This window comes from Neovison vison, chromosome 4 (assembly GCF_020171115.1).
Source record: "Neovison vison isolate M4711 chromosome 4, ASM_NN_V1, whole genome shotgun sequence".
NCBI classification, from domain to species: domain Eukaryota; kingdom Metazoa; phylum Chordata; class Mammalia; order Carnivora; family Mustelidae; genus Neogale; species Neogale vison.
Genome location: NC_058094.1, coordinates 221,802,130 through 221,828,934, shown reverse-complemented (window position 1 = coordinate 221,828,934; position 26,805 = coordinate 221,802,130). Strand labels below are relative to the sequence as shown.

Below are 26,805 nucleotides of genomic sequence, written 5' to 3'. Positions count from 1 at the left end.
AAACCCAAAAGACTCCACCCCAAACTACTAGAACTCCTACAGCAATTCAGTAATGTGGCAGGATACAAAATCAATGTACAGAAATCAGTTGCTTTCTCATACACTAACAGTGAAAGTATAGAAAGGGAAACTAGAGAATCAATTCCATTTACTATAGCACCAAGAGCCATAAGATACCTGGGAAAAAACCTAAACAAAGGGGTAAAGGATCTGTATTCAATGAACTACAGAACACTCATGAAAGAAATTGAAGACGACACATAAAGATGGAAAAGCATTGCATGCTCATGGATTGGAAGAATTAACATTGTTAAAATGTCTATATACTGCCTGGAACAATGTATACTTTCAATGCCTTCCTGATCAAAATTCCACCAGCATTTTTCAAAGAGCTGGAGCAAACACTCCTAAAATTTGTATGGAACCAGAAGAGACCCCAAATTGCCAAGGAAATGTTGAAAAAGAAAAACAAAGCTGGGGCATCACGTTTCCTGATTTCAAGCTTTACTACAAAGCTTTGATGACCAAGACAGCATGGTATTGGCACAAAAACAGACATAAAGACCAGTGGAACAGAGTAGAGAGCCCAGATATGGACCCTCAACTCTGGACAAATAATCTTCAACAAAGCAGGAATAAATATACAGTGGAAAGAGAACAGTCTCTTCAATAAATGGTCCTGGGAAAATTGGACAGCTATGTGTAAAAGAATGAAACTCATTCATTGTGTATCAAAGAAACATAAACTCAAAATGGATAAAAGACCTCACTGTGAGGCAGGAATCCATCAGAATCCTAGAGCAACACATAGGCAGTAACTCTTCAACATTGGCCACAGCAGCTTCTTTCAAGATATGTCTCCAAAGGCAAAGGAAACAAAAGAAACTTTACCAAGATCAAAAGCTTCTACACAGCAAAGGAAACAGTCAACAAAACAAAGAGGAAACCAACAGAATGGGAGAAGATATTCACAAATGACAGTACAGACAAAGGGCTGATAGCTAAGATCTATAAAGAACTCCTCAAACTCAACACACACAAAACAGATAATCACATCAAAAAATGGACAGAAGACATGAACATACACTTCTCCAAAGAAGACATACAAATGGCTATCAGACACATGAAGAAATGTCCATCAGCAATAGCCATCAGGGAGATTCAAATCAAAACCACAGTGAGATAACACCTTACACCAATCAGAATGGCCAAAATTAACAAGACAGTAAACAAGTGTTGGAGAAGATGTGGAGAAAGGGGAACTCCTCTTACACTGTTGGTGGGAATGGAAGTTGGTGCAGCCAGTTTGGAAAACAGTGTGGAAGCATGAGAGACTGTGGACTCTGAAAGACAAACTGAGGGTTTTGGAGGGGAGGAGGGTGGGGGGTTGGGTGAGCCTGGTGGTGAATATTAAGGAGGGCACATATTACATGGAGCACTGGGTGTGGTACATAAACAGTCTTGGAACTCTGAATAAATTAAAAAAAAAACAGCTGCCAAATTTTGAAGTATTATTATACAGAAGCTAAAGAAAAAATAATTAAAAATTTTCTCAAGAAGAAATAAACCCTCAGAGTCTCTCAATATAGACAAGACCCATAGATGCTCTGATTAACCAAAAGTAGCTGAGTGCTTTGAAACTTTCACCCTGCCCTAATGGAGCTTAATCCTAGATTAGATGGATATGACCAGCACCAAACTGGTGAGATGAGAAAAAGCAGGATCATCTCTGGTAAAGAATGTATCACCATTTTTCAGGCTCTACCCTTCTTTCATATACAGTATCTGCCAAATGATTAAAAACGAAGAGTAAATAAATAAATAAATAAATAAAATCTTTAAAAAAAAAAAGAACTAAGAGGAAGGTGAATTTTTCAGGATGCAAGTTCTGCATCAGTAAATGTTTCTTTTTTCAAAAAACATGAAAAGTAAAAACAAAACAAAACAAAAAAGAAAACATGAAAAGTTAGGACTCTCTGATAACCTAAAGAATAGACAGTAGAAATAGATGAATAGATGATCAAATGCTGATGTTAGTAGATGAGGAGCTTACAATAATTATAATTGATATGTACAAAGTAGAGAAAAAGAGAGTCAACTGAGATGAAAGAATGGAAATTTTCACCAGTTCATAGGATCTAAATCATCATTATCAAATATTTTAGGGCTGAGAAAATGAAATATTTGAAATTAACAACTCAGTGAATAGTTTAATAGTATATTGTTTATAGCATGACACAAGCACATGAATAAAAGATGACCATACTGAGACAGATAAAGCAGAAAGAATCACAAGACAGAACATAGGTCATATGGTCTAACACATAGTTAATTAGACCTCCCTCAAAGTCCCATTCCCAGACAGTTGTTACTTTTTGTTTATTTGTTTGTTAGAGCACAGGGGTGTGGGGCATAGGGAGAGAGGGAATCTTAGTCAGGCTCCATGCCCAGCACAGAGCCTGATGCAGCGCTCGATCTCACAATCCTGAGTTCAATACCTAGGCCACAATGAAGAGGTAGATGTTTAACCAATTGAGCCACAGGTGCCCCAATAGTTATTACTATGGACCTGTTTTTCCCCTGTAAAACAATCCTCCTCACAGGATTTATCTTTATTTAACTTGACTCACTGAAGACAAATAATATTATCCCCAGAGTATTTATCAGCAACAAATAGCAGCAAGTGTTCAGCAAAACTGTGGTGGATGATAGCTGTCTAAGGTGTAAATACCACTTGGGGCAAACAGGAGGCTGACAAGAAAACTGAAAAGGAAAACCTAGGGAATAGTAATAATAATAATATATTCATAGTAACTTAAAAATTTGTCCCATATTTCTGGTTATCTAAACATACCTACATCTAAATCATGTACAGATGCAGGCCGTGAATCTGTCCAGCAAAGACCTTATACTGTCATAATCCCTCATTTTTGGTTTATTTTAAGGCTCTGTGGAAGCAGGAAATTAAGGCTAAGGCAGAGTTGTATACTGTAATGAAGGCATGTCCCCATACCCATATACAAAACCCCTCAGCAGTGGCTGAGAGATTTACTGGTTCAAGGATAACTAAACTCAGCAACATATAAGCATTCATATAAAGAAAGTTATAACCCATCATCAACTGGGTTATTTCAGGAATGCAAGGTTGGTTTAACATCTGAAAATCAACTAAAGTAACACATAATAAAGACAGAACAACATGATCATCTCAATAGATTCTCATCTATTTGAAGAATTTCATGAATATCTATTATCCTTTCATGAAAAAATTTCTAGGACCAAAGAGAATTTCTTTAATGCAATAAGGACTGTCTGTGAAAATCTCCAGCTAACATCATATTTTATGATATAAGGGTAGTTTTCCTGTTAAGATCAGAAATAAAGGTACCTATTCTCACTGTGATCATTCACCAAAGCTCTGAGAGTTCTAGCCAGAAAAGTCTGGCAAGAAATTTTTTTAAAAGGCACTCAGAAAGGAAGAAGTAAAATATCTCTATTTAAACACAGTATGGGGACGCCTGGGTGGCTCAGTGGGTTAAGCCTCTGCCTTCGGCTCAGGTCGTGATCTCAGGGTCCTGGGATCGAGCCCCATGTCGGGCTCTCTGCTCAGCGGGGAGCCTGCTTCCCCCTCTCTCTGTGCCTGCCTCTCTGCCTACCTGTGATCTCTCTCTCTCTATGTCAAATAAATCTTAAAAAAAAAATAAAAAAAATAAACACAGTATGATTTCAAAAATTTACTGACATCAGTAGGTTGTGATATAAAAAAAGCTGCTACAAATCTCAAATAGCTGAAATCGCTGAGAGTAAATAGTAAAAACTCTGATCACAAGAGTTCTAACAAAGTTAAATAAAATGGCATTTAGTAAGTTTAAAATAACTAGACAAATCCTGTAAGTCTGGAATTTAAATAAGAGTGTTCTGTATAACAAGGGAAAGAAAATCAAAACCAGAAAATAATTTGAACTTAAACTATAATTAAGATATCATGTATATGACATAGCAAAACTTACAAGGTACAAGCAGTGCTTAGAAATGTATAGTCTTAAATGCATATATTAGACAAGAAAGGCAAAAAATATTAGTGATTTAAGCTTTCATCAAAAGCTAGAATAAAAAGAGACAAAATTTTAAGTAAAAGGATGAATGTAAAATGAAATAGACATCAGTGAAATTGTAAATATGCACAAAAAACCTGAAAGCTATTTCTTTGAAAAGATTTTAAGCATTAATTAGTTCCTAGCAAGCCTGCTAAGAAAAAAGGAGAAATACAAACTATCTATACCAAAAACAAAAAAAGGGTATCACTACAGATTTCACAAACCCAAAGCAATAATTACACATAAAAAATTCACAGATTGAATCTGATAGAAAAAAATCCTTAAATAAAATACAATTATATGAGGTTAATAGTAGCAGAAATAGACAATGTGAATATGCTGGTCTCAACCAAAGAAGCTGAAAACATTACTACAAAACTTCCCACAAAGAAAACTTAAGACCCATGAGTTTCATCAACAATCTTTTCCAGATATTTAAGGAAGAAACAACAGAAATATTCCACAAACTCTTTAGGAGAAAAGGAGGGAATCCTTTCCAACTCATTTTATGAGGAGGAATATTTTTTTTTTTTTTTAGCAGTATGTGAGAAGGAATTAGAATAATAGAAAGTGAGAGACAAATCATGCTTATAGATGCGGATGTAAAATCTACTAAATAAATATAGCAAATGGAGTGGCGCCTGGGTGTCTCAGTCAGTCAAGAGACTGCCTTCCACTCAGGTCATGATCCCAATGTCCTAGAATCGAGCCCTGCCTGCATCTGCTCAGTGGAGAGCCTGATTCTCCCTCTCCCTCTGCCTACCTGTGCTCGCTGTCACACTTTCTCTCTCTCTCTCTCTGTCAAATAAATAAAATAAAATCTTTTAAAAATAATAATAAATAAATATAGGAAATGGAATCCAGTAAATATAAACATAGAATCATCAAGTAGAGTTTTATTACAGAAATACAGAGTAGGTAGTATCAATGCGTGCCATCTCATTAACAGATTGAAAAAGAAAAAAAATTCATATGTTCCCTGAAAGACGCAGAAAAATGTACCTGATAAAATTGTTTCCATTTATTCTTTTTTAAATGTAGCAAACTGAAGGTAGGGTGTAACTTCAGTTCTCTGAAGCATATTTTTTTCCTGATAAAATATAGTAACACAAATGAGCAAATCCAACAGTGCAAGCACATTTCAAGTGTCCACTTGTACCATGGTGGTTAGCAATTTCTTGACCAAATTTAGACAAGTAGCTGCCCAAAGAATATTTTACTGTGCTTTCCTAACAGGTGTTCTGAGTAGCTTCAGGACTGGTAGGGACAAAAGAAAAAAAAAAAGCAATTAAGCAATTAGCTGGTCTCCAGGCCTCCTCCTACTACCTTTAAGCATAAAGACCTAGTATCTCGGGGTGCCTGGGTGGCTCAGTGGGTTAAGCTTCTGCCTTCAGCTCAGGTCATGATCTCAGGGTCCTGAGATCGAGCCCCACATGGGGCTCTCTGCTCGGCAGGGGGCCTGCTTCTCCCTTCTCTCTGCCTGCTTCTCTGCCTACTTGTGATCTCTCTCTGTTAAATAAAAAAATAAATAAATACAATTAAAAAAAAAAAAGACCTAGAATCTCTTTAAAGAATAGGCTCAGAGATGAAAAGTAATTTGAAAAACAATGTCACTCTATTCTAGCATGGCCAATGGAATATTCCTCCCTTTCTCCACTGAGAATATCAGCTTTACTTATAATATGTGCTGGGGGAGCCTGGGTGGCTCAGTGCATGAAGCCTCTGCCTTCGGCTCAGGTCATGATCTCAGGGTCCTGAGATCTAGCCCTGCTTCAGGATCTCTGCTCAACAGGGAGCCTGCTTCCCCCTCTCTCTCTGCCTGCCTCTCTATTTGTGATTTCTCTGTCAAATAAATAAATAAAATATTTGAAAAAATAATATATTCTGTAGACTCTGAACTATACAAATTCAGGTTGTTGCTTGGTACTCTGGGACAAATACGACACTCTCAATAGCTTTGGCCACAGTCGCCAAACTATGGAAAGAACCAAGATGCCCTTCAAAGGATGAATGGATAAAGAAGATGTGGTCTGTATATACTATGGAGTATCACGCCTCCATCAGAAAGGATGAATACCCAACTTTTGTAGCAACATGGACGGGACTGGAAGAGATTATGCTGAGTGAAGTAAGTCCAGCAAAGAGAATCAATTATCAAATGGTTTCGCTTACTTGTGGACCATAAGAAATAACACGGAAGACATGGGGAGATGGAGAGGAGAAGGGAGTTGGGGGAAATTGGAGGGGGAGATGAACCATGAGAGAATGTGAACTCTGAAAAACAATCTGAGGGTTTTGGAGGGGCAGGAGGTGGGAGGTTAGGTGAGCCAGGTGGTGGGTATTAAGGAGGGCGTGTAGCACTGGGTGTGGTGCATAAACAATGAACTTGGGAACACTGAAATTCAAAAAATAAAAAATTTAAAAAATATTTATTTTAAAAAAACAAAGCTTGCATTCTTTCATTCTGGGTGTGTGCATAAACAATGAACTCTGGAACAGTGAAAAGAAATTTAAAAAATGAATAAAATTTTTTTAAAAATCTTTATTAAAAACAACAACAACAAAGCTTTCATTCTTTTAGAATCTGAAAGCAAAGCCTTTGGATCAGTAAGACCACTAGGCTGTACAGTTTTAAGATGGTGCTTCTACTTTACCTTGGAAAAGCTTTCAACATTTAGAAATATACTCCTGGGTTTTATCATAAACAAATACAATAAATAGAAAAAAAAAAGAGAGAGAGAGAGAGAAAGAGATAGTACACTCATGTTTCTGTTCTCAGCATGATTTAAAAGTTGCTCCCCTAACTTCTGATTATATTTCATTTCCCTAGACTTAGTCATAGGAGTGTTTGGCATTTGAAGAGAGGCTGGGAGATAGCCCCTGACCTAGTGTCCAGATGGCCAGGGGCTCCCACTAAAGGTAAGGGGAGGACTGAAGAGGTTCACAATTACTAGGGTGTACCAAACATATTTGCCTAATGCCTTTCCAAGCAACTTCCAGATTATGTTGAAAAGGTAGTCTCTATTCTCAGATCCCTCACTTTCTTCTATAACTGTAATCAAGTTGGTATGTTCTCTTAATGTCCAGTTATTTTTAATATGTGAAGTTATTTAATCACAATGATGTTAATATTCCATAGTTATAGCACAAAGATTCACTACATGGTAAAGTTCTCAAATTCAAATAGTATTTTAATTATGAAGGAAAAATTGTTTTAAGTACCGTCATTCAAAATCTGTCAAAATTGGGGCTTAGGACAACTAACAATGGTGTGCATATTCTATTCATAAAGGTATCAAAAAAGGTAATTCAAAATGAAAAAAAATATTTCAGAGAACATATTTATAAGATCTACTGAGAAGATAATATGATTTATGCACAGAAACACACACCCTCACCCCCCCACACACAGAAACACAAGATACATATGTATATTTTCCATTTAACATCGGCATAATTCTTCAAGGCAAGCTTTCCATTTTCCAAATGAAGAAAACTGAGGTTTTAGTGATATTATGTACACTAAACTGATAAGGAACAGAACTAATATCATAATCCATATGTAATTCTAAGGCCAGAGCTAAGACTTAAGCATTTATTCACACTTTATAGTGATTGATCCAAACATTATTTTATTAAAGATTCTTAGGTTTAAAAACAGCAGCAACATTATCAAATTAATCTTACTACATTGATTTGAATTCTAAATATTTCTTCTTTACTTTGGAGCAAAGATATTGGAAGCTTCGATCAGATTGCTAGTAACTGAATAGGGAAAATATGTAAGTTTTAACTATTTACCCACTTAACTCATAATAATAATATTTCCTAAGTAATAAATGTAAAGAATTTATATTCTAGTGATGGAGATTATGTAATTTTATTGATTTGGTTAATTTTCCCTAAATAAGAGATGCCTAAAATTAGAACCATATCTTCATATGCTGTCATCGAATGAATTGAAAATGTTTGATCCCTGATGAAATATTCACATTTTTCCAGTTCAACGGAAATCAATATTGATTCATCATCTTTAGTCCACTGGAGGCAACATCCAAGTGTCAAACTACAAGCTCGTCAGCTTCATTAACAATTAAATTTCATTTAAAACAGAGATGTGGGGAATTGAATTTGCTTATGGTAAATGGAAGAAAGATTGGATTGCCGCCTGGTTCCCAGAATGACTGAATCCTTTCTGGGTGAAGCAGTATTAAATAAAATGATTAAAAAGAGACTGCTTTTTTTTTCTTTTATAATGTGAATGGATCAGCTTTCAGGGTGAGTGCCAGAGGTAACATACAGCCACTTCATCAGCTGGAAAAACGAGGAATCAAAACCTTATGGAAAATTAACATTTTTAAAAATGTCCAGAATAGGGTAGATGGTGCCTTTTCCAACTTCCAGCTCTTGAGCAGCAGCAGGACATACTAAAAGCAATTCTTCCAGCCTGGGTTATGTAGTTAGTGGGGGGGGGGGCGGGAAACATGCCACTGAGAAGGGTTCTGAATATTACTTGCCCTTCCCTGCAAACCCATCAAGGTGATTAGCAATTTATACCTATTATAGAGCATTGCTGCCTCAATGAACCACTTAAAGATATTATGAGTTTCTTTGAATACTGGGAAATACAAACATCAAGCTGATGTCATCTGGAAGTACTGAATTAAGTTTTTTTGATATTATACATGGTAAGTAGGTAAGTATAGTACAAAAGAGATAATGACAAAAGCTGAATCAATTTTATGAAGTATCTTAGTATATAATAAGGAAAACAACTTTGGATCACTGCTCTGGGGCCCATCTCAGTGCTGAACAAAATCCCTTGTTTCTTAGTTCTCAACAATAGGGGGTGACATACCATTGAGAAATAGTTGCTTTCCACTTGCCTTCATCACGAGTCCAATAACCTAATACTCTTCCCCACATCTACTTCTAAAATACATTTTTAGCTACTTTGCTTTAATTAGCATTTATAACTAACAGCTTTAAAATACTTGGTAAGATTTATTTATACACTGATACGCCATGCCCCATAATTAATCCAATATTAGGATGTCTGGTATTATCAATAATCCCCAGCCTATAAATGAATTCCCAAATATTCTTTAAAAGGAAAAGACTCAACCCTTATAAGATCTATCATTCAGATGTTTAACAAATGAATTTTGGGCTATTTCTCAAAAATATTCTTAGTATCATATAATGGACATTAACTTTATATTTTGGATTATAATCCCAAACTTGCAATCCAGTTAACTTTTGCCATCCAGTTAATTTTAGATTTCAGTATTATCATTTTAAGATCAAGAATTCCCATTTAGGGGGCACCTGGGTGGCTCAGTGGATTAAGTCACTGCCTTTGGCTCAGGTCATGATCCCAGAATCCTGGGATCGAGCCCCCATCGGGCTCTCTGCTCTGCGGGAAGCCTGCTTCCTCCTCTCTCTCTGCCTGCCTCTCGCCGACTTGTGATCTGTGTCTGTCAAATAAATAAATAAAATAAATATTTTAAAAAATCATATAAAGGGGCGCCTGGGTAGCTCAGTGGTTAAAGCCTCTGCCTTCGGCTCAGGTCATGATCCCAGGGTCCTGCGATGGAGCCCCGCATTGGGCTCTCTGCTCAGCAGGGAGCCTGCTTCCTCCTCTCTCTCTCTCTGCCTGCCTCTCTGCCTACTTGTGATCTCTGTCTGTCAAATAAATAAATAAAATCTTTAAAAAATTGTTTTTTTAAATTTAAAAATAATCATATAAATATTAAAATTTTTTAAAAGACTCACAGTTAAAAAAAAAAAGGATTCCCATTTGGTTTTGTTTATAGTTTCAATTGTTCCTTTCAAATGGTCTACTCACTCATTAGAACCATATCTCCTTTCAATATATTTTCATAATTATTTGAGTATTTTATAGTAGATGCAATGTGATAAATCCAACATATGTACCATCACTGGCTAGCTCCTATTGACTACAATTTTTTTTTTTTTTTTAAGTATGGAACACATTCTCATGCTTGAGTCACCAGTTTTTTTTTGTTTTGTTTTTTTTATTCTGGACCTTATGGCTTATACATTGTATAGGTACCAGATTCTGTTTAATGGTATTGATCTTTAGTTTAGTGGGCAGTTACATTACTGGCTAATCACTGTGAACTTGGATAGGCTTGATTTTATGACTTTTATGCCTGGGGAAAGCCCACTGTGTTTCTCAGACCTCTCTAAACTACCAAGAGTCAATCTCCAAAATTCCAAATTTTTTTACAGAGATACTGTGAAGGTTTCAGACCGTGGTGGGCTTAGTCTGTAGAAGTCTTTTTCTGGAAGGATGTAATTCCCAAAGCACAGCCTCAGTGGAGTCCCTGTTGGGTAGCAGTGCAGCAGGGATGCGTCCAAACCCCTGTGTCTCCAGAATGTTGCAGCCTCTAGTGTTCTTCCTTCATTTTCAATCTCACAGATGCTGGTTTCTGGCAAGGTTATACAGTCTCAATCTGTGTATGGAAAGCCCAGTCCTTACCCAAGCACTTTTGGGGAACTTTCCTTGGCCTCGTTGGACTCCTCTCTTCTATACTGCTCTCATGTATGGTGTATAACTGTTTCATCTGCCCCAGACTCGGGTTTTTGCCTTCTGTACCCAACAAGACCTCATGGTTTGTTTGGATTCCATTTCTCTGTACACTGGTGAGAAATTTATCCTCATAGAGCAAAACTGAAGGTGGGACTTCCATTGTGCATATCCATTTTCTTAAGAATAAAGTTCTTGCATTGGCTGTTGCTCAATGCTGTGATACAGCTCATATATTTATACTTATCTATGTGTACATACATATACACATTTGTTTTAATTTTCTCACCATTTACAATGGAAGGACTAAGTGTGGTCTGAGAGATCAATGAAAAATATGTTCTCCTAGACACTGTTTTGAAGCATTTTTTTGTGTTCATAAAATGCTAATAAATGATTTCACCCGTCACTAATGCACTTAGGAATTTTAGTGTATATTGAATCGTATTTTTCTACTGTTCTTCCATGTAACATGAGTTTTTTTGTTAGAGATTGCTGGGGATTACTTCTTGACATATTTCATCCATTTCTTTAGACTTTATACATATATCTAGAATATTTCCAGCTTGATTTCCAGACAAGTGTTCAGAAAAGAAACACAAAGTGGCTGTTTCCAGTGATTTATGTTTAATTGTATAATATCATCTCTGAACCAGTTTTTAAAGCACAAGTACCAGTTAAAGAGGAATCAACTTGAAATAAACATACTTTAAGAATTTGTTTACTTTTTTCACAGAATTTTCACTGCAAGATTCCAAGATGATTATGTCCAGAATTCAAATTTCACTGAATTATTTCTGTAACTAGCTTTATAGCTTTATTCATCTTTAAATGTGTTTCTGCCCAATATTGAATTTACATCTGCTGCTAAGTTTATCCACCAAATGTTTTAAAAAACCTAGGAGTTGTGATTTTAGGACAGTATGAAAACTAGTTGTCATTTAATATTTTTAATAACATGTTTTTAGGGGTTGCAATTCACTGGCAGGACACAGTTTTTAATCCTTTGTCCCCTAGGAGCATCTTCTATTATTAAGTTTCTCTTATTTGTGTATTTCCATCATTAATTAAATATCTGGGCATTGACTTTATTTCTTATTTAATCTTTTGAAGATAATAACTAATATAAAAATTATTCCTAGAGTTACTGCATTGCGATCTAGTAAAACAGATTTCACTAAAGATGGTTTAGACCCTCTTTATTAGCAGATACAATTTACAGCATTGTCTATTGAACCTAAATGGTAAGGAAATGATTGTTTTCTTTCTTTAATTCTACCTCATTCATGAACAATTCTTTCGCCTATGGATTAAGACTTTTCTTCCAAGTGATCCTGGGCTTTTGAAAATTTGAGAACTGCCAAGACATGGCAGAACTGTAGAGTACAAGAGAGTAATGTGAAATAAAAATTAAAATGTAAATTAGGTAGACCATAAAGGAAATCATAAGAAAAAAATGTTACAAAATGAACCTAGGGAGGAAAATTTCACTGAAGAGTTTAATTTTTAAAAAAAGAGTTTAATTTTATCCGTTATTCATTTGACCTTATCCAAGAGCCTTTGAAGGATTTTAAGTAAGCATGTAATGAGGTCAAATCTTCATTTTGGTATGCCAAAGACACATAACCACCCAAATGCTAGGAATGACTTTTCCAAAGTGAGACAGTTGTAGTTGACCGTGGTAACTGTGTCCTTTATTCTTTCCCATATTCCTCTCTACTACTCTTTATTATCAGGCACATTCATCCCTGGGGCCATGCATTCAGAGTTATCCTTCTCTCATTGAAGGAAGAGAGTGTCTAGAGGATTGATCTTAGGTTCATAGGAGGATAAGCAGTTTGATTATCTTAGCACTTGAGAAGATAGATTTCAAAATCTCTTCTGTGTTAACAATGACATGTCATTTATCACTTGAATAGTTTCAGATAAATGCCTTCATATCAGCTAGTGGGAACTTTTGGTAATTTCTAATGATATGAAAAGCACAAAGAAAAATTCAGTGGGAATATGAAAATCTCTTGACTCTTAGATTCTTGACGGAGAAGAGTTTGGAGGATCGCAAATAATAGATTTTCATTTGTACCATCTTATTTAGAAATACAATGAGAAACTCAGTAACAGAAAATACGTATATGCTTAAATCTTATCAGCAATAGTTGGTGAGCAGTTTTGTTTTAGCCCCAATTTTTAGTTGCTTACATATTTGATAATCATTATGAATCTTCTTACTTTGACTTAAAAATAACAAAATTTTAGATTTGGAAGATTGTTCAGCCCAGTATTTTCCCTCTTACTCTTATCAGAACACCCTTAATTTTCTACTTTCCTTAAGTGTCAAGGTTTTCTAAAATTTTCCAGTGTTCACTATTTTTTTCCTTAGATATGCAACTTTCAAATTTCTTGTCCTCTCAAAATGTTTCACTGGGAAATAAATCTTAAGATGGACCAAGATATGAAAGGCAAAGCCAATAACTGAAGACATTATTATAAAATAAAGGAATTTGCCCTCTCTGAATTCTGATCCAGTCACATCAGAGGTAAGGATTCCATGACAAAAAGGGTTACAAGCAGGCTGATCATAGGTTCCTAGCATCCCTTAGATAGAATTTAACTCTGTTGTCCTGACATTAAATCTTGTTAACATGCCTTGTCACTAAAAAGTTGCCAAAATTTAGATGACACATTTTATGATCATCATAATTATAAGTAGCAGGATGAATTTTAGGAGGCAGAAATTATTTTCTTTTACTCAGATCCTTTCTTTTGGGACCAACAATGTCCAAACTACATTTGTTATTTAATTTTGTTTACCCTGTACTTCTTTTTTTTTTAAATTTTTAAAAGATTTTATGTATTTATTTGACAGAGATCACAAGCAGGCAGAGAGGCAGGCAGAGAGAGAGAGAGAGAGAGAGAGGAGGAAACAGGCTCCCCGCTGAGCAGAGAGCCCAATGCAGGGCTCGATCCCAGAACCCTGGGATCATGACCTGAGCCAAAGGCAGAGGCTTTAACCCACTGAGCCACCCAGGCACCCCTTGCCCTGTACTTCTAACATAGAACATATCTAGGGGATGGGTGCTGGGAGGGAAAGAGTGCTACCTAACCTACCCAGTTTTACCATCTTCAAACCCTCCTTAAAAATGTGTATTCATCTTAGTTCCTAGTGTAAACAGGTTTAGGAACTTTAAAAGGCAAGGAAAATCTCATTTCTGTGATATCATATAATCATATGTCTCCACTGAGTCAAAGTATAATGACTGAGTAACTTAGGCTAAGGTGGGGCAAGTAGACAGAGACAAGAGCTTTAAAAAAAAAAAAAAAACTCCCACTACATTATCCTGTCATGTATTTCTTTGCTTTTCTGGTAGTACCTTTCATATAAAAGTCCTCATTAAATATCTGGTGAGTGAATGAGTGACCTGGAATGAACTATGTCTTTATATAAAATCTGAGGTGACTAGGACACCTTCCAATTTCAGAAAATGATATTAGGCAGCTGTGACCCTTGAAAGACTATTGCTTCAGCTGGAGCTCATATAAATTCAGCATGTTAAAGAATGTTAATCTTTTGTTGTTGAATATTCAAAAGTATAGCAACTGGTTAGAAATTGCCTGAAATTTATTTCTGTTTATTGAAGTGTTCCCAGCCTTAAAATGAGCTGCTCCCAAACTTATTGGAGTATTTTGGTGAGGTGATTTTCATGAAGGCTTAGGTAGAGCTAGGGATGTATGTGAAAAAGCCCAAAGGAGCAAGTATGGATGGCCAGGATAAAAAGGCATTATGGAGTCGACCTAAGGGATTGACATCACAGCTCATGCCTGGCAGTTTTGGAGACATACTTCAGGTCTTATAGCAGGACCAAGTCCTTGCTTTGTAAATATTGGGGCACCAAAAGGGCTGCTTCAATGGTCATTTGACATTGTGTGAATCTGAACTGGAAGAAAGTTTCTCCTCACATTCTGCAAGGTATGGAAATTCTTTGTTATTTCAATACAGTGGAGCCTCTGGAAGATCCAGTAATACTTTGATATCTTGAAGGTTTTGTCTTAGGTGTCAGTACATGAGTACTAGCAGCAGTGGTGGTCATGAGGAGCATGAAAGTGACTTCATGGGTGATGAAAATTATAACACGCAGAGCAAGTGAGGAAGAACTTCAGGGCATCAGGTGAGAAAAAAACCAAAGTACCAACCAGCCAGAGTGAGGTGTGTGTGGAAAGGTGCTAATGGAGGAGGGTTGTTCTTCATAAACCTGGAAGTTTGCTATTAGCTTTTAAGGGCATAAGCAACAAAAATGAAGATTATTCCTTATATAGCTCCATTTGTACCCACTACTCTCTGACATGACTAGATAAAATAGTTTGTATGATATATATATATATATATATAGTTTTTTTTTTTTTCAAAAGAAATTCACAGTCACTATCTTAGAAGGACCAACTTAGTATTTCATCCCTGTCAAGCTTGACTCTTGACATGTCCCTAGGTTAGGTGTACTAGATAAGCAAATAAAAATATGGTATACCTATTTTAACTTTATATAAACAAATACTTCTTAAATATAATAACGTCCCAAATAGAGATTGCTGGAAAGATGATGAAAAGGAGGACTCTAAGCTCACCCTGCCCCATGGATACAACTAAAAAACACTCACATCAGTGTAATAACCCAGAAAACAACCCAAAGACTGAGAGAACAACCTCAATAAGTAAATGTAGAGAAGGGCCATGTAGAAGAAGATAGGAAAGAGGTAAAGACACGGTAAGGATCTAAATGATCGTATTGGACTGCCCAAAGAGTGAGGGATGCTGTGGGCATGGAGAAGAGAGAGAAGACGACCCTCACACCTGGGATCCTGCACCGGGAAGACAAAACCCCATAACATGTGCTTTGAAAACCACACAGGCCAAATTTCACAAGCTCTTACAACCAGCAGGAATTTTAAAAATCAGCAGGCTCATCTCTGAGAGAGGAAACTTGAGTCCCTGCCCCTAAGAAGAAAGGCACAAAAAACAGCCCACCGAGAAAGCAGCCACAGACACAGCAGTTTGAAAAATGCCCAGGGGCATACTGGAAGGAGAGTTGTTTACTTATCTCAGAGCGTGTACTAGAGGGACGGAGATGTTTGGGGGACTCCTCCAACAAAGGAGCTGGCAGGCACCATTTCCCTCCCCACCCCACATAAATACATCCCACCTTCAAGAACAATCATGGAGATGACATTTGGTACCGAACTTGCCAATACTGCTAGGACACCACCCCCCACAATTTGGTGGATCTACCCCCTCCAGCCAGGGCTACCTGAGTCCTTGTGCTGCAGGTTTCACAGAGGACCAAGGCTCACCCTGCAGACACTGCACATCTCACCCCCTTACATGTTGCAGATCTGCCTCCTCTACCACACCCTTGGCTGAAGCCCCATCCAAAGCCATACCATGAGCTTGACAGGACGGAAGCAGCCCTAAAAGGGGCAAACATCAGTCCAAAGAGAATCTTATCCTAGAAAGAGGGATTGATAAACACATGCACACACACAAACATACACGTTAGACTGCAGCCCTGGCAGTGGCCTGGAGTCAAACATCTGGTCTGACTGCAGTCCCACCCACCAATGCAAGCTTTTCAGGATAAAACACAGGGAAAGTGGCCTGTGTTTTGGTGCTACTGCATCCTGAAAACATATGATGTGATTCAACTCAAGCCCAAGGCCGCCCCAGACTGGCCCATTACCACCACCACAGGGACCAAACATTGCCCACAGCAGGCCAAGAGAGAGCCACTACAAATGACTGAACTGAAAGAAAAACTGCCTGAACCACAAAGAGAAAGGCAGATGCAACACACATAGAAGAAACTGCTGAAAAGCCAGGGTAAGGTAGAAAGGGGACACTGCAATGCAGGGCACCACACGACCTCTTCTTTGTAAGGCCACTACTCTCAAGAGCAGGAGAAGTAGCTAATTTTCCTAATAGAGAAACGGTCACAGAGAGTTAGAAAAAATGGGGAGACAGAAGAATATGTCCCAAATGAAAGGACAAAAATCACAGCAAGAGACCTAAACAAAATGGAGATAAGTAATATATGTATAGAGAATTTAAAATAATGTTCATACAGATATTCACTGGACTTCAGCAAAGAGTAGAGGACATAAGTGAGACCCTTAACAAAAGAACCAAACAGATGAAGAACACAATAAATGGAATTAAAAATAGACTAAGATGGTATAAATAGACTAGAGTAAACAGAAGAATAAATCAGCAGTCTGAAATAAAACAATGTAAAGAATGACACCATATACCTAAATAATGGGGTGGGGTGATGAGAGAAGTAAAAGAATGGGTTTAAACTTAAGTGACCATCAACCTAATATAGACTGCTATATGCAGAAGATGTTTTATACAAACCTAATGGTAACCAGAAATCAAAAACCAGTAATAGATGTGCAAAAAATAAAGAGAAAGGAATCCAAGTGTATCACTAAAGAAAGCCAGCAAGCCATGAGAGAAGAGAGCAAGAGAAGAACGGAAAACAGAAGAGCTACCAAAACAACCATAAGGCAAGTAAAAACGTGGCAATAAATACATACCTATAAATAATTACTTTGAATGTAAATGGACTAAACATTCCACTCAAAAGACATAGTGTTATGGGGACGCCTGGGTGGCTCAGTGGGTTAAGCCGCTGCCTTCGGCTCAGGTCATGATCTCAGGGTCCTGGGATCGAGTCCCGCATCAGGCTCTCTGCTCAGCAGGGAGCCTGCTTCCTCCTCTCTCTCTCTCTGCCTGCCTCTCTGCCCACTTGTAATCTCTCTCTGTCAAATAAATAAAATCTTAAAAAAAAAAAAAAGACATAGTGTTATGGAATGGGTAAGAAAAATAAGACCTATCTATATGCTGCCTACTAGAGACTCATTTCAAACTTAAAGACATATGCAAATTGAAAGTGAAAGGATGTAGAAGCATTAATCATGCAATTGGAAATGAAAGCTGGCATAGTAGTAATTATATCTGACAAACAGACTTTAAAACAAAGGCTGTAATAAGAGACAAAGAAGGACAATCTATTTCACAAATGGAAAAATCCAACAAGGGTTAACTGTGGTAAATATTTATGCTCCCAACATGAAAGCACCCAGATATATAAGGCAGTTAATAACAAACATAAAGGAACTAATCAATACTAATACAATAATAGTAGGGGAATTTAATACCCAACTTATATCAATGGACAGATCAACTAAATAGAAATCAACAAGGAAACCATTAATCTGAATTCCACCTTGGGCCAGATGGATTTAACAGATTTTTTCAGAATATTCCACTCTAAAACAGCAGAATATATATTCCTATCAACTGCATATGAAGCATTTTCTAGAATAGATCATATATTGGGCCACAAAATAATTATCAACAAATTCAAGAAGACTAAAGTTATACCATGCATCTTTTCTGACCGCAATGCTATGAAATTAGAAATCAGTTGCAAGAAAAATTCTGGAAAGAGTACAGGTACATAGACATTAAATAATATGCCACTTGACAATGAATGGGTCAACCAACAAATCAAAGAGGCAACCCAAGACTATACATGGAGACAAAATGAAATTGAAAATACAATGGTTCAAAATCTTTGAGATATAGTAGAAGTTGTCCTAAGAGGTAAGTTTATAGCAAAAAAGTCTATGTCAAGAAGTAAGAAAAACCTCAAGCAACCCAACTTTATATCTAAATAAGCTAGAAAAAGAAGAAAAAACAAAACACAAAACCAGAAGAAGAAAATAATAAATTTTAGAGCAGAATAAATGAAATAGATACTAAAAATAATATAATTAATCAATGAAATCAGGAGTTGGCTCTGTGAAAAGACCAACAAAATTGGTAAACCTTTAGCCAGACCCATAAAAACAAAGAGAAGACTCAAACAAAATCAGAAATTAAAGTGGAGGAATAACCACAGAAATACTAAGGATTATAAAAGAATATTATGAAAATTTGCCAATAAATTATACAACATAAATAGATAAATTCCTAGAAACAGATAACATCCCAAAACAGAATTAGGAGGGAATAGAAAATTTGAAAAGATTGATTACTAGCAAAAAAAAAAAAAAAAAAAAAAAAAAACTTGAATCAGTAATAAAAAAAACTTCCAACAAACAAAAAGTCCAGGACTAGATGGCTTCATAAATTCTCTACAAATTCTACCAAACATTTAAAAAGTTAATACCTATCCTCCTTAAAATATTCCAAAAAAAAAAAAAAAAATAGAAGAAGAAGAAAGGCTCCAAACTGATTCTATGAAGCCAGAATTACCCTACCAAAACCAGGCAGAGACACTACAAAAGGGGCACCTGGGTGGCTCAGTGGGTTAAGCCTCTGCCTTCAGCTCAGGTCATGGTCACAGGGTCCTGGGATCGAGCCCTGCATTGGGCTCTCTGCTCAGCAGGAAGCCTGCTTCCCTTCTTCTCTCTCTCTTCCTGCCTCTCTGCCTACTTGTGATCTCTGTCAAATAAATAAATAAAATCTTAAAAAAAAAAAAGACACTACAAAAGAGAGAGAGAGAAAGAATTACAGGCCAATATCTCTGATGAACTTAGATGCAAAAATCTTCAACAAAATATTAGTAAACTAAATTCAGGAATACATTACAAAAGTCATTCACAGGTATTCTATTATTTTTAGTAAAATTGTTTTCTTAATTTATTCTCCTCCTGCTTCATTATTAGTGTATAAAAATGCATCCTGGGAATAAATTTCACTTGATCATGGTGAATGATTTTGCTGAGGATGTGGAGAAAGGAAAACCCTCTTGAATTGTTAGTGGGAATGCAAACTGGTACAAGCAATCTGGAAAGAGTAGAGACAGTACTCAAAAAGTTATAAATAGAACTACCTACCCTACAATCTGGCAACTGAACTACTAGGTATTTACCCAAAGAAAACAAAAATACTAATTCAAAGGGATACATACACTCCAATATTTATAGCAACATTATCTATAATAGCCAAATTATGGAGCTAGCACATGCTCATTGACCAATAAATGGATAAAGAAGTAGTAGAATATAAAGTCAAGCAGAGAGAGTCAATTATCATATGGTTTCACTTATTTGTGGAGCATAACAAATAGCATGGAGGACAAGGGGCGTTAGAGAGGAGAAGGGAATTTGGGTAAGTTGGAAGGGGAGGTGAACCATGAGAGACTATGGACTCTGAAAAACAATCTGAGGGGTTTGAAGTGGCAGGGGGGTGGGAGGTTGGGGTACCAGGTGGTGGGTATTAAAGAGGGCACGGCTTGCATGGAGCACTGGGTGTGGTGAAAAAATAATGAATAATGTTTTTCTGAAAATAAATAAATTGGGGGAAAAAAAAGAAGTAGTAGAATAGATAGATGGATAGAAAGATATTAGAATACACACACACAATGGAATATCATTCAGTCATTAAAAAGAATGAAATCTTGACATTTGCAATGACATGGCTGGAGCTAGAGTATTATGCCAGGTAAGATAAATCAGAGAAAAAACCCCAGCATATTCTTTGACTCATGTGCCATTTAAGAAATAAACAAACAATGAGGGGCAAAAAGAGAAAGATCAACCAGGGAACAAACTCCCAACCACAGAGAACTGATGATTATCAGAGGGGAGGTGGGTAGGGAGATGGGTTAAATAGGTGATGGGGATCAAGGAGGACACTTGCTAGCATGAACAGCTGGTCTTGTATGGAAGTGTTGAATCACTGTAACGTGCACCTGAAATGAGTATTACATAGTTTATTAACTAATTGGAATTTAAATAAAAACTAAAAAAATAAAATAAAATAAAGTTGCCTACTCTATAGAACTCCTTTCTTCCTTGTGGAAATGTTTGTCTAAGGAAAACAATTGCTCTTCCATGACTTATTCCCTACCTCAGGTTCATCAATTATTTGTGTATATGCGGGAAATCCTGTTTTGGATGCAAATTCTCGTCCCTGGGATTTCTGAGCTCAGTGTAAGAAAATGCATTGAAACATCTATTTCCATGTTCCTATATGAAAGTTAAGAAGGCTTCCCCCTCCTTTTGTTTGCTTATTTTTTGGTGCTATATTTTGGGTTGTTTTTGCTTTGGTTGATCTGATACAGCATATAAGAAGGAACACGTGCTCATTTCACTTCTCTATTTTAATGATGTATTTTGAATATCAGCTCTAGCCCAGACAAGACTATGGACTCTGAAAAACAATCTGAGGGGTTTGAAGTGGCGGGGGGGTGGGAGGTTGGGGTACCAGGTGGTGGGTATTATAGAGGGCACGGATTGCATGGAGCACTGGGTGTGGTGAAAAAATAATGAATACTGTTTTTCTGAAAATAAATAAATTGGAAAAAAAAAACATTAGTACACTTTCTAGTCAAACACTCTCCATCTAAATGGGATTTTTAAAATTTGCATGTACATTTTTAGACTTTTCAAAATAAACATACTCATATATATTCATTTATATATATTCATATATATATGAGTTTACCCAGTTTTGTAAAAGAAAAGGATATAGGCATAGCAATAAGTAAAATAATAGATTAGCAAAACACAAGAATAAATTTTACTCTTTGATCTACTACTAATGTATTGAGCTACCCATCCCTGTACTTGGATTTCCTTGTCTGTGACATGGGCAAGATACACCATGGTGTTATAGGAACAACCTTTTTGTTTTGCAGGGATTTCTTTTTTAATGGTAGGGTACTATTACATTCCCAAATTAATCAAGGAGTTTCTTGAATATATATACGCTGGTTTATTATCAGAGCTTTTAGCTTTATAAAATGAACCCTTAGAAGTACATGATTTTGATCCCACGCTTTGACAAGATATTGCCCACTTCTTTCATACAAAGTTGTTGAAAGAAATTAATATTCATCTCACGCTTAAATGACTGTTTTTGGTGCCTGATTCCTAGTGTTCCTTTGCTTTTTCAGTTTTCCAAAAATATTGCTTCCAGGAGACACTCTGCCTTGGTTTTCCTCAAATTAAGTCTCCTAGGCATGCTTACATAAAGAGGAACTCCATTGTCAAGGAAATGATCACAACAGAAGTGTAGACACACAAGTTTCAGTATACTAAAATTGCACATCTGAGCTCTTACTCTATTTCAACAACAACAAAAAAAATTTATGACATCCAGAAACCTCTTTTCGCCTTTTAAGACATTAATTTCTTTAAATATGAAACCATGCAATACATTTGTGATTCCCAAATACAAATGATGAACAGAATCACCTTCAATTTTTTAAATTACAGATTCCTGGGATCCCACTCCAAACTTAATGAATCTGGCGACCACATCTGTGGAACTTCCTTATGCCAATGATTACCTTATAAAATAGAGATGGTCAAGAAACAACTGGTTTGGTTCTATAGAAAAATATGAATTCATAATATTTACCTAATATTGGAAATATAGATTTGAGTGGAAAATGATACACATAAATAAAATACTGTTTATTGAGACTACACTGTGATTAGAGAAGTTGCAACATTAACCTAAGGAGGAATAATGAAAATTTAATTAGCAATAATCGCGCCTCGGATAAACCTCATTGGCTATGATACTGCCACTGCGCAAAACTAGGAATAATGAAAATTTAAAAGCACACACATTGTGACCAGCAGATCCTGGAAATCTACCTTTTTTTTTTCATCTGTTTTCATATGATTCTGAAGATTGGTGATATAAAAGGATGATTGGATTCTACCAGGTAACACACTTGATTTCATGTAAAGCTCTGACTCCTACAACTATTACATTCATGTTATTGTTTCTTCTATAAAAGTGATAAATATTTAATAATTGGCAACAATCAAAGTAAAAATGTCTTTCATTTGAAAGTCAGATATGTCAGTCATTCTGGATTTTTAAAAACTATCTTGACAAATAGATAAGGAGTATCTCAAACTTCCTTATATATCACTCTTGACTAGATGAGACACTTTCTTCCTGAACTCAAAGGATACTTTGTACTACAGGAACCCTATACACACAATCTGCTTCCAAATCAAGCTTCCATGTTTCAAGCCAGTAAGCAAATGACCTTTGTATTTTAGTCTGACAGTCAAAACAGGCTTCCTATTCAAGGTTATATAACATTTTCTTTTACATGTTTCTATTGAATTTGTGGAGTATTTATTGAGCAACTATTATGTGTTTAGAACTACATACAAAAAATAAAATTATCTCTGTTCTCATGAATGGGAGAAGATATGTAACAAATGAAGCCTACATAGCTATGTATCATCATGAGAAAAAGAAATGAGGAGACTACAAGGGTTTTTGAAGGAGGAAGAAATTAACAGTAATGAGAATGGTCTAGAAAGCCTACATCCTGGGAAGGGAGTGCTCTGAGTCAATAGAATTTGGTTATGCTGAAAAGGGTAAGGAGATACAGATGTTGACATTTCATAGGTACAACCAAAACTCTCTAACATGGCCTTTCAAGCCTTTGTACTCAAAGTTCCCCATACGAACCACACATTCTGCCACTGTTGCCATCATGCATCTTCTAAATGTATTTTTTTGTTTTTCCTCTGGTCCTCAATTTTATATGACACAAAATTATGTAATCTTTTTTTTTTTCTACACAGCTCTTTGAAGAGAAGTTCAATGCTTTTGTTTGCTTCTATGACCACCTTTTAAAAGATTTTATTTATTTGACAAAGAGAGCACAAGAAGGCAGAGCAACAGACAAAGGGAGAGGGAGAAACAGTCTCCCGCTGAGCAGAGATCTCCCCACTGAGCAGATCCCTATGTGAAGTTTGATCCCAGGACCCTGAGATCATGACCTGAGCCGAAGGCAGTGGCTTAACCCACTGAGCCACCCAGGCGCCCCTATGAGCACTTTTTAGCGGTTGACGTGAATTTGTGAGCTGCTTAGAAGTGTTAGTGTAATCTTAGTTTTTAAGGGAGTCTTAAGTACCTGTTTCTGTAATGCCTACACTTAATCATTGTTCCCTTTCCAAAAATAGCAAAACCATGTGACAAATTATTTTGCTTCCTTACTTGGTCAGCTTTAAAATATAGTCAAATTGGCATTCTATGGCAATTCATCCAATTGTGCTGTTTATTCTAATTCATATACATTCCTCAAAACACTAAAATATATTTCATTATAGTTTTGAAACTACAAGTACAAGGTGATTGCATATTCTCTTCTAAAACTCTACAATTCCCACTTTTTCCCTCATAACTCCTGGTTACATGTGTGTTTTTCAATTAGCAATAATTGCGCCTCGGATAAACCTCATTGGCTAGGATACTGCCACTGTGCAAAGCTACATGTGTGTTTTTAAGGGAAGTCCAACCTAGATTAATGCTACAACTTCTCCAACCTTAGTCTCCATATACAGTATTTATTATCTATACAACATTTTTTTGTTGAAACATGTCTGTCCTTATGACATTACATAAATGTTAGGGACCCATATAATTCTGTAGCACAAGAACAAATGCTCTTTGAATGTTTCCAAAACATAGGGTGAATACTGATACAGGTAAATTCCCAGATGAGGCTGACAGAATTAAAAAAAAATACTAGGCATAAAGCCAAATTTGAATTTCAAATAAATAATAAATAACTTTTAATATAATTACACATGTGTGGGTCATACCTATATTAAAACTATATCAATCATTTATTTTGAAATCAGAATTAACTGGGCCTCCTATATTTCTATTTGCTTTATCTGGCAACACTACCATAAAATTAGTACCAAAACTCCATCGGGCTTCCCCAGAGTTCTCTACTTCATGTCTTTCTACTTCATGTCTTTCTTCCATCCCTTTCCCTCACATACTTCCTCTTGCTACTTTGCTTAGTCTCATCTGTTAATGCTGTTACGCTGGAGTATCTACACTCTCTGCCTCTGGTTTCTCACATGGCATTCTCATCCAACATATTTGTACATGCTTTCTTCCACTCATGATCAAGTCCAAATTTCTCAGCTTAATTTCCAGGCATCTTCTTACCAGGGTGCATGTTTCTATTCAACTGCTGTCCCATTGATTCTCCAAGTTACTGCCTCACTCCAAATGTGTTTAGGATAAACATGTTTCTTGTGTATCTCCTTCAGCCATGCTACTTCTGTGTCTCAAATATCTTCTCTCTTCTCATATAATCACGTCAAGCTCTCATGCAATGTTCCTCTCTTGTATGTTTTCCTACACTTTTTCATCCACCTTGCAAAGACTCTTCTATGGAAATTACCTGTAACAATTACTTTAAGACACTATCATATACTGAATTTCATTTTTTTTAATTTTTTTTTAGATTTTTTTATTTATTCATCAGAGAGAGAGAGAGGGAGAGAGAGGGAGCACAGGCAGAATTTCATTTTTAAAGCGATGTTATTTCTTTCTCCCTCAATGAAATACTATTATTTTCGAGATCAGCAAATGTGTCCTGTTTTTTTTTTCTTCAAGTGCTAATCAAATTGTGGGCATTCAATAAGCAAGTTTATAATTGAATGGAAGATGATCATGATCTCTTAACATAAAGTGTGCCCATTTTCACAGAGAAGGAAATGATTGAAACAGTGTGTAAGGCTGTGGGCACAGCCATACCCCCCGCTTAGAGTACTTGCTGTGCTGGATGAAAGTTGCATTCAGCAATAATCAAAGAGGAGTTGGAAAACTGAAAACAAATTATCAGGCTCTAATCATGCAGCTTAGAGTGGAAGGGATAGGGCCCTAAGATGCTCTAAAACAGTATTTTTGCAGAGTTCATTTTAGAACTTGGAAGTCTAAAGGTATCCTCTTTGTTCTGATTACTCATCTTTGCACCTGCCGTCTGACCCTCCATTTCAAGTCCAGATTCCTACAATTGGTTGTCTCCTGGCCATTGTGAGAAGTTATTGCATTATATTTGAGACCTGATCAGTGGAGGTCAAAGTTCAGAATACTTGACTAGAGGTATGACATTAGGAAAATGGGCATTTCGGTGATCATTCTGAACTTCATATGGAACAAATAATAAGGCAGAGACACCTTTGATCCACTGACTGAGACCCAGACGTGGCCTGGTATTTTTTGCTGGTGCTGTATCTCTAGAGTTCATATAAATCAATTTACAAGAACATTATTTATTCCTCTCTCCAAGACGATTTGCCAGAATGAGGTCAGAAAGAAAGATTAATATGACACCTAATACCGCAGCAAGAAGAAAACTGTTTTACAATTAGGGTCAAATCTTAAAGAGGCAGGTGTTTTTCCTTTGCCAGAAAATATTAAATTCACAGTCTTGCATTAAGGAACCTGGTAGGTCTTATTTTAGTCTGTCTAGCAGCAGTGACACATACACAGGCATTGGGAATTTGAAAACCTGGCTTGAGCATTTCCTTAACTTCTCTGACCCTCACTTTTATCATCTGGAAAAAAAAAAAAGGTTTAGTGCAGATTAAAACTGAAAATATGACTCAGTTGGTTAAGTAACTGCCTTTGGCTTGGGTCATGATCCTGAAGTCCCGGGACCGAGTCCCGTATCAGGTTCCCAGCTCCACAGGGAGTCTGCTTCTTCCTCTGACCTTCGCCACCCCCTCAAATAAATAAATAAAATCTTTAAAAAACAAACTGAAAATATGTGGGTGATAGAGCTTCTCCACTGATAGTGCCCCTTGATAAATGGGTACTCTTGACTGTACCACTTACGTTTACTCCTTACCAAAGAAACCAAGGTTTGGATGTAGATAGAAATTTATAAAGTATTTATACTGCAAAGATCTTTCAAGTGTATTGGCTCATGTATTAAAAAAGTACTCCATTGAGAAGCAAGGATTATATAATTATCCTTACACTTTTCAGAGAAAGAAAAGGAATTACAGAGAAACTATGAGATACAGTAGAAAGATTCCTAAGCAAGAATCAGGAAAGTTGGTTCAATTTCCAACTTAGCCTCTAACTACTTTATGGCCTCGAGCACTTTAGCCCTCTTGTGTGTAAAGTAAAAATGCTGACCTAGATCTTCACCATCCTCTGGCATAATTCTCCAAGTTTGTAATGCAGCCCAAACAAGGACAACATTATAAACAAAATGCTTTTTTTTTTTCTGGTTATTAAATGGTATGACTTTCCTCACTTGATCACATGGCTACTTTTGCAATTATTTGAAGCATTGATTCTCTACA

General features: G+C 36.4%; 1 non-coding gene and 1 pseudogene across 1 annotated transcript; both read right to left on the bottom strand.

Moving 5' to 3' along the window:
- Positions 1-22,112: 22,112 nt before the first annotated feature.
- Positions 22,113-22,259, bottom strand: LOC122905678. Its single transcript, XR_006384387.1, has one exon. It is a non-coding gene; the product is annotated as a U4 spliceosomal RNA (small nuclear RNA).
- Positions 22,260-23,765: 1,506 nt separating this feature from the next.
- LOC122905677 lies at positions 23,766-23,960 on the bottom strand (annotated as a pseudogene).
- Between the last annotated feature and the right edge of the window lie 2,845 nt (positions 23,961-26,805).